The sequence below is a fragment of the Lepidochelys olivacea genome (assembly GCF_965140295.1).
Source record: "Lepidochelys olivacea isolate rLepOli2 genome assembly, chromosome: 6".
Classification (NCBI taxonomy): Eukaryota; Metazoa; Chordata; order Testudines; family Cheloniidae; genus Lepidochelys; species Lepidochelys olivacea.
Window position 1 is genome coordinate 108,528,504 of NC_140416.1, and position 16,708 is coordinate 108,545,211.

The 16,708-nt window shown below is 46.2% G+C and overlaps 1 protein-coding gene across 1 annotated transcript in view; it reads right to left on the reverse strand.

Annotated features, from left to right (window-relative positions):
* The window catches only part of LOC311521842 (myb/SANT-like DNA-binding domain-containing protein 7), a 35,310-nt gene extending 21,517 nt beyond the window's left edge, over nucleotides 1-13,793 (reverse strand). Inside the window, exons 1-2 of the mRNA XM_084630521.1 lie at nucleotides 13,655-13,793; nucleotides 1,689-1,789 (exon numbers count right to left, since the gene is read on the reverse strand). The gene's annotated coding sequence lies outside the window, so the exon portion shown is untranslated. The remainder of the gene's footprint in view (nucleotides 1-1,688; nucleotides 1,790-13,654) is intronic.
* Nucleotides 13,794-16,708: the final 2,915 nt, after the last annotated feature.

The following is a 16,708-nucleotide window of genomic DNA, read 5'->3' on the forward strand; positions in this document are numbered from 1 at the left end:
GAGGCTATGCCCCCTTGCTACAAGAGACCTGTATATCTCGTGCTTTGTGTATGAGTAAAGTGTGTGTGTTTTAGAAGAGCCTGTGCAAAGTGTCTGTGTTACTTACTTTAACTGTCAAAAAGTCATCAGAGTTAAATTAAGGTATCTCCACGGGTGGAGCTCTGGAGAGGGCATATATCAGCTACTGGGGAGATTTGGAGGGTTCTCACTGGTCTTGGGCCCTAGGGCAGCTGAGGCATGTGTCCCACATCACAACGGGTACCAGAATTGGCATCTTTATCCCAGGAGTGGGCCTGAATGGTCAGACACAGATCCAGTGTCTGGATGCTGCTCAGACTCAGTAAACTTGTGTCGGGTGCAAGATTTGGGTCTGATACAACAGCATGAGGAGCATCCACAAGGGGAAACTCAGCCAAGGCTGTAACACACATATCTTGATGGCATTATTAGGTATTATTTATAATAATTGATTTTGATGATTCATTTGTGGCAATGATAAAAGAAGAGGTGATTTAAGCAGGACTGAAGGAAGAAAGGGTAGCTGGGGCTTGGTGACCAGACCTGGATGAGTATCTCCTAGAGCTGTATTATGAAAACAAGGCAGTTTGTTACAAACTTGGGTTTGCAATTTTTTCCAGGGAGGCATTTAATAAATAAATCTAATAAAATAAACAGCAACTTACATTATCCATTAAGGGAAGGAAAATCACCGGGGATGGAAAGATTATTTTATGGTTAAAACACAGGAGTGGAAGTTCAGAGAAGAGGTTTTGTTCCACCCTGTGACCTTGGGCAAATCACTATCTCTGTGCTTTGATTTCCTTACGTGTATTCCTTCAAAAGATTGTGTGAGGTTTAAGGCATTATTGTTTGGAAAGCATTTTGAAAGTTTAACCAGGGTAAAGGAGATCACAAACAGCTAGATACTATGAAAGTTGTTTAACCACCACAACCTTCTCCATACTCCGATTTGAAAAGGGAAGATGTGATACTGGCTGATAATTAGCAAGACTGTCAATGCATCTCTTAGACAGAACAGGCTGCCTGTTGCTTTCCAGGAAGCAACAGGCAGCCTGTTCTGTCTAAGAGATGCATTGACAATCTCCACAAGTAAGGAACCCAAGACTTCTATACTGGCCTTCAGTAGCCAAAGAGGACATGGCTCCAAAGCACAAGTTGTGGGACAAAATTCTCCCAGCACCTCAGGGAGCATCACCGGCTGAAACTCCAGCCAAGACAACAAAGCTCTTGTTCCCTGAAGACCTTGCTTTGTCACCACAGAAGTGGACAGGGCATCCCTAATCTGATCAATTTGGATTGTAAAATAGCAAGTAATTTCCTTAGAACGGAAGGGACTCAGACAAGCTAGTGAGCTGAGACAGACTGCATTTACCAGACTACCATACAAAACAAATCTGCTCTCTGAGATCTTGCAGATGCTACGGTAGAGGAAAAGAACTTTCTCCTTGCTTCCCACACAGCCACAGAATAAGAGTTTTAAAAAATCTCTATGCTGCAGTCAGTCAGGCTTGGCATAAGTCTTCTGCTATTGGCACTCTAATCATCTTCCTTCTCGTTTCATTTATCACAGATAATCAGTAAACCAAAGTGACCATCAAGAACAAAGCCAGTGAAGAGGATGGCTAGGGGACACCTTATCAATAGTACAGAGTATTATAATCACCTACCAACCCTCAAAGGAGCAGTCTGTCAGTGTTCTCAGACAGGGCCGGATTTCCAGTTAGGCACAGTAGGCATGTGGCTAGGGGTGCCGGCATTCTAGAGGTGCCTAGAAGTTAAAAAGAGATTAAAAGTTTCATTTTTTATGGAAAACACGAAAGACAGCTGTAGGCCAGGGCAGGGCACTGAAGATGCTGTGGCTAGGCGTGCGTAAGGTTTAAATTCGGCCCTGTTCTCAGAGCTCTCTGGAACATTTCTTGTTTCCTTTAATCTTTAAGGACGGACCACCAAAACAGGTCTCTCATCCTGACTGGAGAGATGAGCCCGAACCATATGTGGTAATGGTAGGTCCATGACACCAGGTTTAAGGTCCAATTTACTAATTGCCAACTCCAGTCAAAAACCATATCCAAAGTGTGACCAGCTATATGAGTTGAGCAAATAACTACCTGGGATACACCCATGAGCTGCTTCTGAAGATTCATCATCTACATGCAGACTGAAATTGCCAAGAACAATCAGTATCTGTATTTCCAATGCCACTGCAATGACGAATTTAGTCAACTCATGAAGCAATTTGGCAGTGCAAGCTTTTCAGTATGACCGGTCCCATTTTAGTCCCATCCCAGGACTCAGATATTAATGGACACAACTCTATAAGATCCAGGTTTGGAGAGGGCAGTGGCATGCTGAGGGTGTTTCAGCAATGGTTCAAAGACTCAAATCTGGATCCCCTTTCCCCCACCACAAAAACAAAATGAAAAAAACCCCACCACCAACAGTGCAGTCACCACTAAGTAATACTTTTACAAAGGGGCCTTCCTAGCTTTCTCTAAAGCAGTAGTTCTCAACCAGGGGTCCAGGGCCACGTGAGGGGGTCTACCAAGTATGGCTGGCATTAGGCTCGCTAGGGCCCAGGGCAGAAAGCTGAAGCCCTGCCATGTGGGACTTCAGCCTGGGGACCCGAGTCCCACCACCCAGAGTTGAAGCCGAAGCCTGAGCAACTTAGCTTTGTGGTGCCCCCTATAGCATGGGGCCCTGGGCAATTACTCTCCTTGCTACCCCCTAACACCGGCCCTGGCTTTTATATGCAGAAAAACAGTTGTTGTGGCATAGCTGGGCCATGGAGTTTTTATAGCATGTTGGTGTGGGGGGAGGGGCTCAGAAAGAAAAAGATTGAGAACCCCTGCTCCAAAGCACCCCCATTAATTAGCTCATCTCAGTCTATCTGCCTTGCTTCCAAGTCCTCCATAGAAATAACTGCCACAGCCATTGGCGGCGGGTATAATGGGCAAGGGGAGGAACGCCTCTCCTAGCACAGCTGTCCCAGCCCCCCACCCCCAGCCCACCTTTTCCCCTCCCTGCTCTGACCCTTCCATGAGGCTCTCACCGCTTGCTGCTGCTGCCTGGAGTGAATCTTCCTCCTCTCTTCCACCCCATCCCCTTCCGCCCTCGGAGGTTCAGGCAGCTGCCGCATCTCCTCAGCCCCCGCCCCCAGCGGGGCATAGGTACGTATGAGAATGCAAGCGGGGAGTCAGTGGCAGATGGTGGGGGGAGGGGGGCACAGTTTGAGGAGGTGAGTGGAGGGGATCCTTGAGTAACTTTACACATTGACAGGTTTCAGAGTGGCAACCGCGTCAGTCTGTATCAGCAAAAAGAACGATGAGTACTTGTGGCACCTTAGAGACTAACAAATTTATTTGAGCATAAGCTTTCATGGGCTAAAACCCACTCCATCGGATGCATGCAGTGGAAAATACAGTAGAAAGATATATATATACACACAGAAGTATCTAGGAAGTGGACCTATTGTGTGGACCAGTCCACACTGAGGTTGATAGTAGGGTAGAAATCAGGTGGTAGAGAAGGGAAGTGGGGGAGGGGTCCAAGTTTGCTTCTTGCTCTGAGTCCCAGCCCCTCTCAACCCCTGTGGGTTTCTTACCCTCAGTCCTTAGATACTGGGGGGTAAGGTCTCCCTTACTCCAATTCTCAGGTCTTCTAAATCTCATAACACACCATAAAGGTAAGTCCCAATCCTCAGTTCTCCTCTACCTGCCTGATGCAGGGGGTTTTATTAGATTCCTAACAGGGCCTTAATTGACTGCAGGCGCTCCAATTAACCTGCAGCCACCTTCCGTAGTCTCCAGGGAACCACACCTTAATTAGCCTTGAGTTTATATATCTAGCACTCTCCCACTACTCCCTGGCCCTGCTGTATTATAAAACCCAGTGTAAGTAAATGAGTCTGGTAGGGAATTCTGTGTAAGAAAGGTGATTAAACTTAATGCAGGCTGTCAATGGCAAGCACTTTTTCCAAAGGAGAGATTAGGCTTCAGGTCTCTCTATACAGCACACACGGAACTCCCTGCCACGCAGAGGAGACTCTTTCTGGCAACTGAGCTACACCTCTTGTCTGTTCAGTTCCCTTGGGGGAATGTTATTAGTGCTTTAAGGTGAAAAGGGGAGAGGGTGTCATGGGGGGGTGCAGCAGCAGGGTGAGGAGGTGAGCGTTGAGCCAGCTGCACAGCAGGTGGTGGTGGTGGGGTCTCATGGCGGTTGGGGAAAGGGTCTGGTAGGGAGGGGAGTTGTGAGGTCAGCAAGCGGGTGGGGGAGGAGGTGGGGAGTGGAGGAGGGAATCTCAGGGAGGGTGAAGAGATGAGTGGCGAGTCAGTGGTGGGGCCTGGGGCAGAGCAGGGGTGGAGTGTGGGTGGGGCTGTGGATGGAAGAGGCAGGACAAGGTGCTTGCCTCCCCCAGGGGAAGTTTCACCCACCACCCATGGCCACATCACTTAACTTTTCCTGCCTGTGGGGGCTTGGGGCTCTCCTGAGTCTCCAGCAAACCCCTATCCAAGTTGTTCATAATGTCCTTCCTCTGTCTGTAATACACAAGGGGTTCTCCAAACAAACCAAAGACTGGTCCTTTTCTCTCTCTTTCCATTGAGAGGGAGGGGAATCAGAGTAAAAGAAAAGAAAGGCAAAGGTGGTCTGTCTCTTAGGCAGTCTTTTGGGATTGGCTTATCAGCTGATAGTGTATTTAATTAGGTTTCAGAGTAACAGCCGTGTTAGTCTGTATTCGCAAAAAGAAAAGGAGGACTTGTGGCACCTTAGAGACTAACCAAGCTATTACCAGCAGGAGAGTGAGTTTGTGTGTAGGGGGGGGGTGAGAAAACCTGGATTTGTGCTGGAAATGGCCCATCTTGATTATCATGCACATTGTAGAGAGAGTGGTCACTTTGGATAAGCTATTACCAGCAGGAGAGTGAGTTTGTGTGTGTGGTTTTTGGAGGGGGGTGAGGGAGTGAGAGAACCTGGATTTATGCAGGAAATGGCCCACCTTTACTATCATACACATTGTGAAGAGAGTGGTCACTTTGGATGGGCTATTACCAGCAGGAGAGTGAGTTGGGGGGGGCGGAGGGTGAGAGAACCTGGATTTGTGCTGGAAATGGCCCAACTTAATGATCACTTTAGATAAGCTATTACCAGCAGGACAGTGGGGTGGGAGGAGGTATTGTTTCATGGTCTCTGTGTGTATATAATGTCTTCTGCAGTTTCCACGGTATGCATCCGATGAAGTGAGCTGTAGCTCACGAAAGCTCATGCTCAAATAAATTGGTTAGTCTCTAAGGTGCCACAAGTACTCCTTTTCTTTTATTTAATTAGGGTCTATCCCCAGCCGTCCTCCTCGTGGGATACCCTGTTTTATAGGTTTCAGAGTAGCAGCCGTGTTAGTCTGTATTCGCAAAAAGAAAAGGAGTACTTGTGGCACCTTAGAGCCTAACAAATTTATTTGAGCATAAGCTTTCATGAGCTACAGCTCACTTCATCAGATGCATTCAGTGGAAAATACAGTGGGGAGATGTATATACATAGAGAACATGAAACAATGGGTGTTACCATACACAGTGTAACGAGAATGATCACTTAAGCTGAGCTATTACCAGTAGAAAAGCCGGGGTGGGGCAGTGGTGGAAACCTTTTATAGTGATAATCAAGGTGGGCCATTTCCTGCAGTTGACAAGAATGTCTGAGGAACGGGGTGGGGGGATAAACATGGTAAAATAGTTTTACTTTGTGCAATGACCCATCCACTCCTAGTCTTTATTCAAGCCTAAGTTAATTGTATTCAGTTTGCAAATTAATTCCAATTCAGCAGTCTCTCGTTGGAGTCTGGTTTTGAAGTTTTGTTGTTGAAGAATTGCAACTTTTAGGCCTGTAATCAAGTGACCAAAGACCACTCCGACTGGTTTTATAGCTGGTCCATGCAGTTTCAGTGGCTATGAAGCCTGCTACTGTCTCCCTCTTGGCTGATCTGACAGTCTCTGAGGTACGGTAGTCTTTTTCCTGTTCACCACTCCTTCCTGTGACAGGTTTTCCCTTTAAAGTGTCTTCCCCCCTCCTTTCCAGGCAAACCAAGCCTTACTGGTGCACCCTGGTAGTGGTGAACAAGCCCAGAAAAGCTTGATAGTCTCCTCTCTGAGTGAGCATATGCCCCTTCACACTGCCCCATGGACATTCTTAGATAGGTCTTGATTAATTTTAGCTTGGTGAAATTCCTTTCATTAGCAGCCACGGTTACAGGAAGACAGCAAAAAATATGCAGTGCTGTTTTTATGTTAGGGAAACTCGCATCTAAAGAGCTTTTGTGAATGTAGCCAAGGCGATCAATGGGCACCTTTGTTTTTAAGTCATCCTTAAAAATATGCTTGCAAAAACTGGCAAAGAGTTCAGTATTCTTAATACTCTCAGAGTTTAAACCCTCAGGGTAGGTGCTTGCTAAGTTTTGAGGATGCCTCTTTAGGTCTTCCCTGTTGAGAAAGAAAGCAGGTTTGTATACCTTTGTCAATTGTGCAACCCTTTTCCAACCGTTCTGCAAGTTCCATCGAGCGAGGGACTGCCTCCATGTGGTCCTTCGAATGTTTGTGCTGGCATACTCACTCGCTAAATTGGAAATAGTCAGTGAACCCATTTTTATGGTTCACAAAGGAAGATGAGGAATTTGGCTAGAAAAGCACACAAGTGAAACAGAACAAGAAGGCAGGAGTCAAACCGTATATCAACCAAAATCTCTGGCATAACTCCCTATTAGGAGTTTTGACAAAGAATCACAATTTTAATAATTGCCTTCCTCTGCATTCGTTAGATATGTCTTGTTGTAAATGAACAACAAGACTGTTTTCTACCAAAAAAACCAGTGAACAGAAACCATCACTTGTGGCCAAGTAGTCGTATCTGCCTTGTCCAAGTCAAAATTCTGCCCCACGCTTTCAGTAATCAGATCACTTTGTGTCTAAATCCATAACAGTACTAGCAACCAACAGACAACTTTCTATCCCAGAATCAGACTCTAGGATCAAACAATTTAATGCCAAGCTCTATGCTGGAGTCAGGGACTCCGACACCCAAGAAGCCTGACAAACCAAAATCAATGTCCTCATGAGATAAGGAAGGCTCAGAAATGCGAACAGCAGAATTGTCTGTGGCTTGTTCACCAGGAACATGCTTGTATTTCACACATTTCAAGAAACTTTGTAGACCATTCACATTTTTCTGATCTTTTACACAGGCCTGCTGCAGCTTGTGCTTTTGACCACCACTTTTGTGCTTGTCGGTACTCATGGAAGGAATCATGGTTAACTGTAAGAATTCACCCACCAAGCCCTTCACGAATGAATTGCTAGGTTTGGCATGACTGCGGCAGTGTGTGAAAGAACTAATATCTCTGTGAAACTCAGAGAAATCAGGTGAAAGTTCATAATATCTCTGGTTTCAGAGTAGCAGCCATGTTAGTCTGTATCCGCAAAAAGAAAAGGAGTACTTGTGGCACCTTAGAGACTAACAAATTTATTTGAGCATAAGCTTTCGTGAGCTACAGCTCACTTCATCGGATGCATACAGTGGAAAATACAGTGGGGAGATTTTATATACACAGAGAACATGAAACAATGGGTCTTACCATACACACTGTAACAAGAGTGATCAGGACAGGTGAGCTATTACCAGCAGGAGAGTGGGGGGTGTGGTGGAAGAGGGGAACCTTTTGTAGTGATAATCAAGGTGGGCCATTTCCAGCAGTTGACAAGAATGGGTGAGGAACAGTGTGTGTGGGGGGGTGGAATAAACATGGGGAAATAGTTTTGTGTAGGTTTCAGAGTAGCAGCCGTGTTAGTCTGTATTCGCAAAAAGAAAAGGAGTACCTATGGCACCTTAGGGACTAACAAATTTATTTGAGCATAAGCTTTCGTGAGCTACAGCTCACTTCATCGGATGCACTCAGTGGAAAATATAGTGGGGAGATCTCCCCACTGTATTTTCCACTGAATGCATCCGATGAAGTGAGCTGTAGCTCACAAAAGCTTATGCTCAAATAAATATGTTAGTCTCTAAGGTGCCACAAGTACTCCTTTTCTTTTTACTTTGTGTAATGACACATCCACTCCCAGTCTTTATTCAAGCCTAAGTTAATTGTATCCAGTTTGCAAATTAATTCCAATTCAGCAGTCTCTCGTTGGAGTCTGTTTTTGAAATTTTTTTGTTGAAGAATTGCCACTTTTAGGTCTGTAATCGAGTAACCAAAGAGATTGAAGTGTTCTCCGACTGGTTTTTGAATGGATGAATGGATGTAGAAGCCCTCTACACCAACATTCCACACAAAGATGGATTATAAACCGTCAGGAACAGTATCACCAATAATGTCATGGCAAACCTGGTGACTGAACTTTGTGACTTTGTCCTCACTCATAACTATTTCACATTTGGGGACAATGTATACCTTCAAATCAGCGGCACTGCCATGGATACCCGCATGGCCCCACGGTATGCCAATATTTTTATGGCTGACTTAGAACAACGCTTCCTCAGCTCTCGTCCCCTAATGCCCCTACTCTACTTGCGCTACATTGATGACATCTTCATCATCTGGACCCATGGAAAAGAAGCCCTTGAGGAATTCCACCACGATTTCAACAATTTCCATCCCACCATCAACCTCAGCCTGGACCAGTCCACACAACAGATCCACTTCCTGGACACTATGGTACTAATAAGCGATGGTCACATAAACACCACCCTATACCGGAAACCTACTGACCGCTATACTTACCTACATGCCTCCAGCTTTCATCCAGACCACACCACACGATCCATTGTCTACAGACAAGCTCTTTGATACAACTGCATTTGCTCCAACCCCGCAGACAGAGACAAACACCTACAAGATCCCTATCAAGCATCCTTACAACTACAATACCCACCTGCTGAAGTGAAGAAACACATGGACAGAGCCAGAAGAGTACCCAGAAGTTACCTACTACAGGACAGGCCCAACAAAGAAAATAACAGATTGCCACTAGCCATCACCTTCAGCCCCCAACTAAAACGTCTCCAATGCATCATCAAGGATCTACAACCTATCCTGAAGGACGACCCATCACTCTCACAGATCTTGGGAGACAGGCCAGTCCTTCCTTACAGACAGCCCCCCAACCTGAAGCAAATACTCACCAGCAACCACACATCACACAACAAAAACACTAACCCAGGAACCTATCCTTGCAACAAAGCCCGTTGCCAATTGTGTCCACATATCTATTCAGGGGACACCATCATAGGGCCTAATCACATCAGCTATGCTATAAGAGGCTCGTTCACCTGCGCATCTACCAATGTGATATATGCCATCATGTGCCACTCTTGTTACAGTGTGTATGGTAACACCCATTGTTTCATGTTCTCTGTGTATATAAGATCTCCCCACTGTATTTTCCACTGTATGCATCCGATGAAGTGAGCTGTAGCTCACGAAAGCTTATGCTCAAATAAATTTGTTAGTCTTTAAGGTGGCACAAGTACTCCTTTTCTTTTTGCATAATATCTCTGTGAAACTCGGCACTATTCTAGGTGAAGCTAATAGCCAGAGCTCAGGAATGCGGATAAAATAAATAAAGGTGAAGAGAAAAGATAAGTTTCAGAGAAGACTAAGGCCCCATGGTGGAAGAAAAAAGCGAGAAGTAAAAAAGGGACCCTTTGTGGGCCCCTAATGGTCCAGGGCCCACTTCCATGGAACCCTCCTTTGCACAGCTGTAGGAGAGAGACCTACACTTCGGGCAGGATGCACTCAATACAGCTGCACCTCCTCTCTGCTGATGCCTCTGTTGGTTCATGATGTATGGCAGCAACTATGCCAAAACTGGCCCAGCAGCAGCATCCAAGCGGTGTCAGTAATAAGTGGGTAAGCCCTGTGGCCTGAAGCCTTAGAGGGAAGGGAGCTCGTCATTGTCACCTGTTTTTGAAATGGGAGAAAAGCGGCCCAGAGCTGCTTAAGAACGGCAGATAGGCAGGGGCTCCACTGGGGATGGAGTTCTCTGCCAGCTTCTGCGGGAGAGCAAGGGGAACTGACTAAATGGGTCTGACTTATTTGCATGTTAGTTATGTGACGGATTGGGGGCATTTTGGCTAAAAAACAGTTAAATTTTGAGTTTGGGGGCAACAAAATGCTTTTGACCTTGGCAGGAAATACGAGGACAAGACATCGACATCAAATGCAACTGCGGCCACTCTGACTGGACTGCTGTCAGGCACAGTTTGGTGAGGGTGCCAGAAGACAGCAGGGGAGGGACAGCTGTGGGAAGTGCCTCTCTGATGGTGAGGACTCTGTTAAGGATCCATCAGTGCCCCGATGCCTCTCTAAAGAGCTGAACGGAGACAGAGGATGATGCAGACTGGCAGTGGCAGCTTTGAAGCGACAGGCAGCACAAAATAGCTGTAGTGGCGGGCAGCAGCTCTGAGGTGATAGCTGACCCAGTGCAGCAAAGGCAAATTGGAGGCAATGGATGGAGCAGAACAGCAGGGGCTGGGATAGATCTGGGGCAGCTTGGCCTGAAGGCACAGACAGAGCAGCAGCCTAAGGATTATGGCCACCCTACCCAGCAGTTAAAGCTGAAATCATCTCAGCTGGGCCAGGTGGTAGAGCCTTCAGAGCAGCCTGGGCCTGCCAGGATCTGTGAACTTTTCCTGTTCAGGACAGCTAACTGAGAGTGGACAGCTGGGAAGGCACACCAACCAGACAAATCGCCAGGAGCACTGAGGTTGATTGTTATGGGCTCCTGGGAGGAGGGAGTCTTACCTCAGATAATTTCTCAATTTATTAATTGCTAGTTTTCCCAAGTTTATTCTGTTATCATCCCCCACCCCCTGGTGCCTCCTTTAATATAGTTTTCTTTATTTTAAACCCCAGACTCAATGCTTGCAAGTGGGGAAGTATTGCTCATCAGGGTGCCCTTGGGACTTGATATAGTTTCCCAGGATTCTGGATGCGAGTTCCAGCTGGTGTTAGTTAAGTCTTTACAGAAACCCCTAGAAAATGGAACTCAGCCTTTTTTGCTGCCATCAGCACCTGGCACAGTCAGGTGTTTCACCTTTTAACAAACCATAGAAAGTTGATATTTTATTTCTCACTGACTAAGCCTTAATCATCATGAACGGAAGACCAGGATCCTTATCTCTTGACAACTAGACCTCCTGAGAGACCAAAGGAACAGAAATTAAACCTTTTGTTCCTGGTTTAGAGTCTCCTTACAAATGTATTATCATCTGATCTCCCACTGCCAGCTACCACAGGGATTGAGGACTCCAAGCTCCCACACCACACCCCATGCTGGGCCTCCATAGTCCCAGTATTGTTCCATTCTCTTGGCCATTTGACAGTGGCCATCAAGGGGATACATCTGGGTGCTCCAAAAGACATCTCAACAAAACCCTTATCACACACACCACATCCTTTCCAACCCACCCCACACTCACTATCTCACACTGAATATCCTCCCACCTTACGGTGCCAACCCTCTCAAAACAAGAAAAAAAATCCTCCTAATTTCTATAGTCATTAGGTCTTTCTCCCCATAACCACACTGTCACTGTGCCCAAATGGAGAGGAACATCAAGACAACCACCCACATGCCGCATGCTATCCACATTTCTGATGGCACCATCACCTATAGCCATAATCCCTGCCACAGAAGCTAGCCCATAAATTCCATCCTACAGGCGTCTCATTTTAATGATTTCTTACCCTGCTGGCCTTTCATCCCACCATTGGAAACCCTCTCAATCACAACAAACTACTCCCAGATCTAAATCTCTCAACAAGAAGAATACACCATAAAAAAACAACAACCCACAAACAGGCCACCACCCAGAAGGTCTGAAGTTTGCTCCCAGCCCTCTGCTGAGTTCCTGGTGGCTGAGAAGAGGCCCCTGTTGCCCTTCAGTAGCAGTCTGCTCAAATGGGACATCAAAACCAAAACTCCCTCCTTAGCAGTGGTCCATCCCATTAAAATGAGATGATGCTGGACTATAAGGTGGATAGAAAGCTGGCTAGATCATCGGGCTCAATGGGTAGTGATCAATGGCTCCATGTCTAATTAGCAGCCAGTATCAAGCAGAATGCCCCAAGGGTTAGTCCTGGGACTGGTTTTGTTCAATATCTTCATTAATGATCTGGAGGATGGTGTGGATTGCAGCCTCAGCAAGTTTGCAGATGACACTAAACTGGGAGGAGTGGTAGATACGCTGGAGGGTAGGAATAGGATAGAGGGACCTAGACAAATTAGAGGATTGGGCCAAAAGAAATCTGATGAGGTTCAACAAGCACAAGTGCAGAGTCCTGCACTTAGGATGGAAGAATCCCATGCACCGCTACAGACTAGGGACCGAATGGCTCGGCAGCAGTTCTGCAGAAAAGGACCTAGGGATTACGGTGGATGAGAAGCTGGATATGAGTCAACAGTGTGCCCTTGTTGCCAGGAAGGCTAACGGCATTTTGGGCTGTATAAGTAGGAGCATTACCAGCAGATAGAGGGACGTGATCATTCCCCTCTATTCAGCATTCGTGAGACCTCATCTGGAGTACTGTGTCCCCTTTTGGGCCCCACACTACAAGAAGGATGTGGAAAAATTGGAAAGCGTCCAGTGGAGGGCAACAAAAATGATTAGGGGACTGGAACACATGACGTATGAGGAGAGGCTGAGGGAACTGGGATTGTTTAGTCTGTTGAAGAGAAGAATGAGGGGGGATTTGATAGCTGCTTTCAACTACCTGAAAGGGGGTTCCAAAGAGGATGAATCTAGACTGTTCTCAGTGGTAGCAGATGACAGAGCGAGGAGTAATGGTCTCAAGTTGCCGTGGGGGAGGTTTAGGTTGGATATTAGGAAAAACTTTTTCACTAGGAGGATGGTGAAGCACTGGAATGGGTCACCTAGGGAGGTGGTGGAATCTCCTTCCTTAGATATTTTTAAGGTCAGGCTTGACAAAGCCCTGGCTGGGATGATTTAGTTGTGGATTGGTCCTGCTTTGAGCAGGGGGTTGGACTAGATGACCTTCTGAGGTCCCTTCGAACCCTGATATTCTATGATTCTATGATGTATAGAATTTTGCACTGTATCTGTTTGCATACTGTCATGTTTTAGCCCTGGGCAGATGAGTTCAAGCCATGAAATTCAGATCTGAAAGTTTAATGTGAACATCTCAAAGTTTATGGGTGTTTGTACTATGGTTTTTCATCCTGTTTATGATAAAGGTCGTTTGCAGGGTAAGATGACAAAACTCCCTCCAGCCCCAAATCTGGAGGTGTTTGGTCAGTGTCATCTCTAATATATGAGTAATATAATTTCTCCTCCGCACAGAGGTGGGTAGAAATAGCTTTGCTGCTTCCTTTATGGAAAAGTCCTGTAAAATGTAAAAGATGTTTAAATCGAGAGGGTTCGGTACAAACAGCGGATTTTATTAAAGTTACATTAAATATCCTCTAGAATTTCACAGAGCATGATCTTCCGCTTATGTCTCTCTAAAACCCTGGCACCAACAGGCTACAACAATGTCTGCCTGTAGGCATTTTCAAAAACCATCCCACAAATTTCTATAGCAAAAATATATATATTTTCCCTGTTAAAGTCGACAGGACGGTTTAACACAAACCTGTAGCAAAGCAACCACGCGCTGCTCAGTGTGCTATGTAGGACTTTTCCGTGGGGCCTGCAGTTTGAAAATCACGTCGCTCAGTCTCCTCCTGCCTGCCTTCCAAACTCAGGAGCTTCCACACGAAGCCTGGGCGGGGGAGGACGTGGGGAGCTGGGGCGGCTCAGCCCCACTGTTGCCGGGGCCCGTGGCTCCCGCGCCGCCGAGTCACGAACTCTGCCCGCACTCAGCCTAGGGGAGGGGTTTCCTGGCCCCGGGAGCGGCGGAGCTCGTTTGCATGCGAGGAGGTGCAGCGGCCGCAGCAGCGCGGTGCCAGCCGCTGGTCACTGATGATGTGGATGCGCTGAGGAGCGGAGGCTCCCTCTGTTCCTGTGCATGGGAGGTAGAGGGCTGCCTGCCTGCCTGGAGCTCTGCCTCTCTCCTAGCGGCACAAAGCGGCAGCTGCTGGCCATTTCCTCGCAGCTTCCCTGCTGCACCGGGCAGCCCGGGCTGGGACGCGCGGAGGCGACTGGGCGCCTCGCACCGCAGCAGCAGGTGAGCCGCGGGAGCCGCTGCGCTTTCGGGGCTCGCTGGGGCAGCGCAGTGGCGCGGTCCCGGGCAGCGCTGGAGGACGGGTGGCGGCGGGAGGGCTGGGGCCGCTCTGCCCGGGCAAGGAGCCGGACTCCGGAGCTTCTCGCGCGCCGGGGAGCCCCGACTAGGGCTGGGGCAGGAACTGGAGTAGGAGGCGCAGGCAGGGAAGGCGCTTGGGGCAGGAAGCCAAGGCAGGGCAAGGGGGCCGAAGCAAGGACAGGACGCAGCCGTGGCGTGGAGGCAGCCCAGAGCAACCTCACTGGAGGGAGAATTCGATTCGATTTCTTGGCAACCCAAAAGGCTATTTTTATTCAAGATAAGGGCACAAAGTGGTATGGTATAAACAGAAAGGGGCAGGCAGCTCTCTTTATTTTCATTCTGTGTAGGAATGATCACGCACAAGACACTTGTGGCTGCGGTCTGCTACCCATCAGTTCACACGGACCTATAATTAAATACATCGGCCACGCTTCCCCTCGGTGTATGGTAGATTTATATCTCAAACTCCCATTAATGGGAGTTGTAGTCATAGGTCCCAAATACTTCAAAGGAAGGAGATTACACTTCTAACAGCTCTCTGCAGAGGATATTCTGCACCACCTGGAAATAGAACCCCCCCTAGAAATCATAGAATCTGACAACACTGATAATGGCATCAACAACAGTCAAAAGTTTATACCTACAATTTCTGGGCATAAACCACTTAAGGAATAATTGTAACCTATCGCTATTCGCAACCGTATGTGGTCTTCTTTAGCTCCAACTACTTAGGAGTTATGCAGTGAAATTTAGGAAGTGTGTATATAGATGAGTGCATATAATATACTGGAACATCTTAGAAAATGTCTTTTACTGCTTGTAAATAGTTACGTGCATCGTAAGTTGTGTGTGAAGGAAGGAATAACAATTGCATGTGCATTGCTTTCCCCCCTTTTAAATATAGTTCTTTTACCCAGCAAAGGAGGTTAAGCAGGATTAACTAAAGAATGGTTATTGTCAGTGCATACTTTTAAAAAAATCCCATTTGGTAGCTGGATGGCCTAGGTTTGAAGGAACCATGATGAATAACAATAGCATCAAGACAGGTTTCAGAGTAGCAGCCGTGTTAGTCTGTATCCGCAAAAAGAAAAGGAGTATCTGTGGCACCTTAGAGAATAACAAATTTATTTGAGCATAAGCTTTCGTGAGCTACAGCTCACTTCATCTGATACATCCGATGAAGTGAGCTATAGCTCACGAAAGCTTATGCTCAAATAAATTCGTTAGTCTCTAAGGTGCCACAGATACTCTTTTTCTAATAGCATCAAGAGACTTTGGTTGGTGATTATCTTAGCTACTCATTTATTTCACCATTTGCAAGATGAATTTTGAAAGGTAACAAAATGTAACTTTTAAAAGACTAGGCTTTTACTTGTAGTTTGGATACTCTGATTAAAAGTATCCTGAGTTCTGGTGCTTTCCATTAAATTAGCAAATATCACAATTATAATTTCATTTATAGAAATAATGAGTCTACTATTCCATGTAAGCAGGGATAATGATTACTCTGAGCATGAAGTGTGAATGTTTTCATATGATCCCAGAGATTGCCAAATGAAAAATACCACAAAAGTTTTCATTTATTTGGTACAGAGATCTGTTTGTATTTTTCTGAGTATGGCCTCAGTCACTGGGGGAGAGTTAGGCTAAAAGTGTGATAGAATAAACCTTCTAGCTAAAAAAAGCAAGTTGTACTGGACATACGCCTTCAGGGCAGCTTTCTCTTTTTAGTAGGTTTTGTTGGCTGACATCTTTACTAAAATACTATGAACTAGTTGATGTAGTGGATTGGGACACAGCAGAGTGTACTCACATCATAGCCCTAATTTGTCTGCATTACAAATCCGCCCTATAGTTTGGCACTATAAGCAATCTTGAAAGAAGCCCAAGAACAAAATAGCCGTTTTCTGGACTGAAGCGTACTTGGCAGAGCTGGACACGGGGAAGCTTGCACGCTGCATGCCTGCACAAAACCCCTTCCAAAGCCTGTGTTTTATGTCCCTTAGCTTTATGAGCAATACATTTGGTCCCCAGAAAAGAATGCAGCACGTAGCTCAATATTCTAATAATTATTATTCCATTTTAAATGCAAGAGTCAATCTTATGATTACAAAGAAGAAAAACAAGGAACTATTTGACATGGTTTCCTTGCTTTCCTGATGTGGCTTGACAATATGTCAATCATGTGGTATTTTCTCCAACTTCTCTGGTACATTACTTTAGTAGAATAATGAATGTGCAAATACAGTCACTATCTTCTCTCTTCCTCACAATGATCTCTTTGTATTGAGCAACATGTTTTTGCATAGATCAGCTATCAGATCTGCAGAGTATCATACACAGTGAAATGACTTCCTTGTCCTTTCTAAAAGTATGTGCATGCACATATGTGTGAATAAATCCACCACCCTTTCCTTTTTCAAATCCCTCCCCAAGACTCCCTTC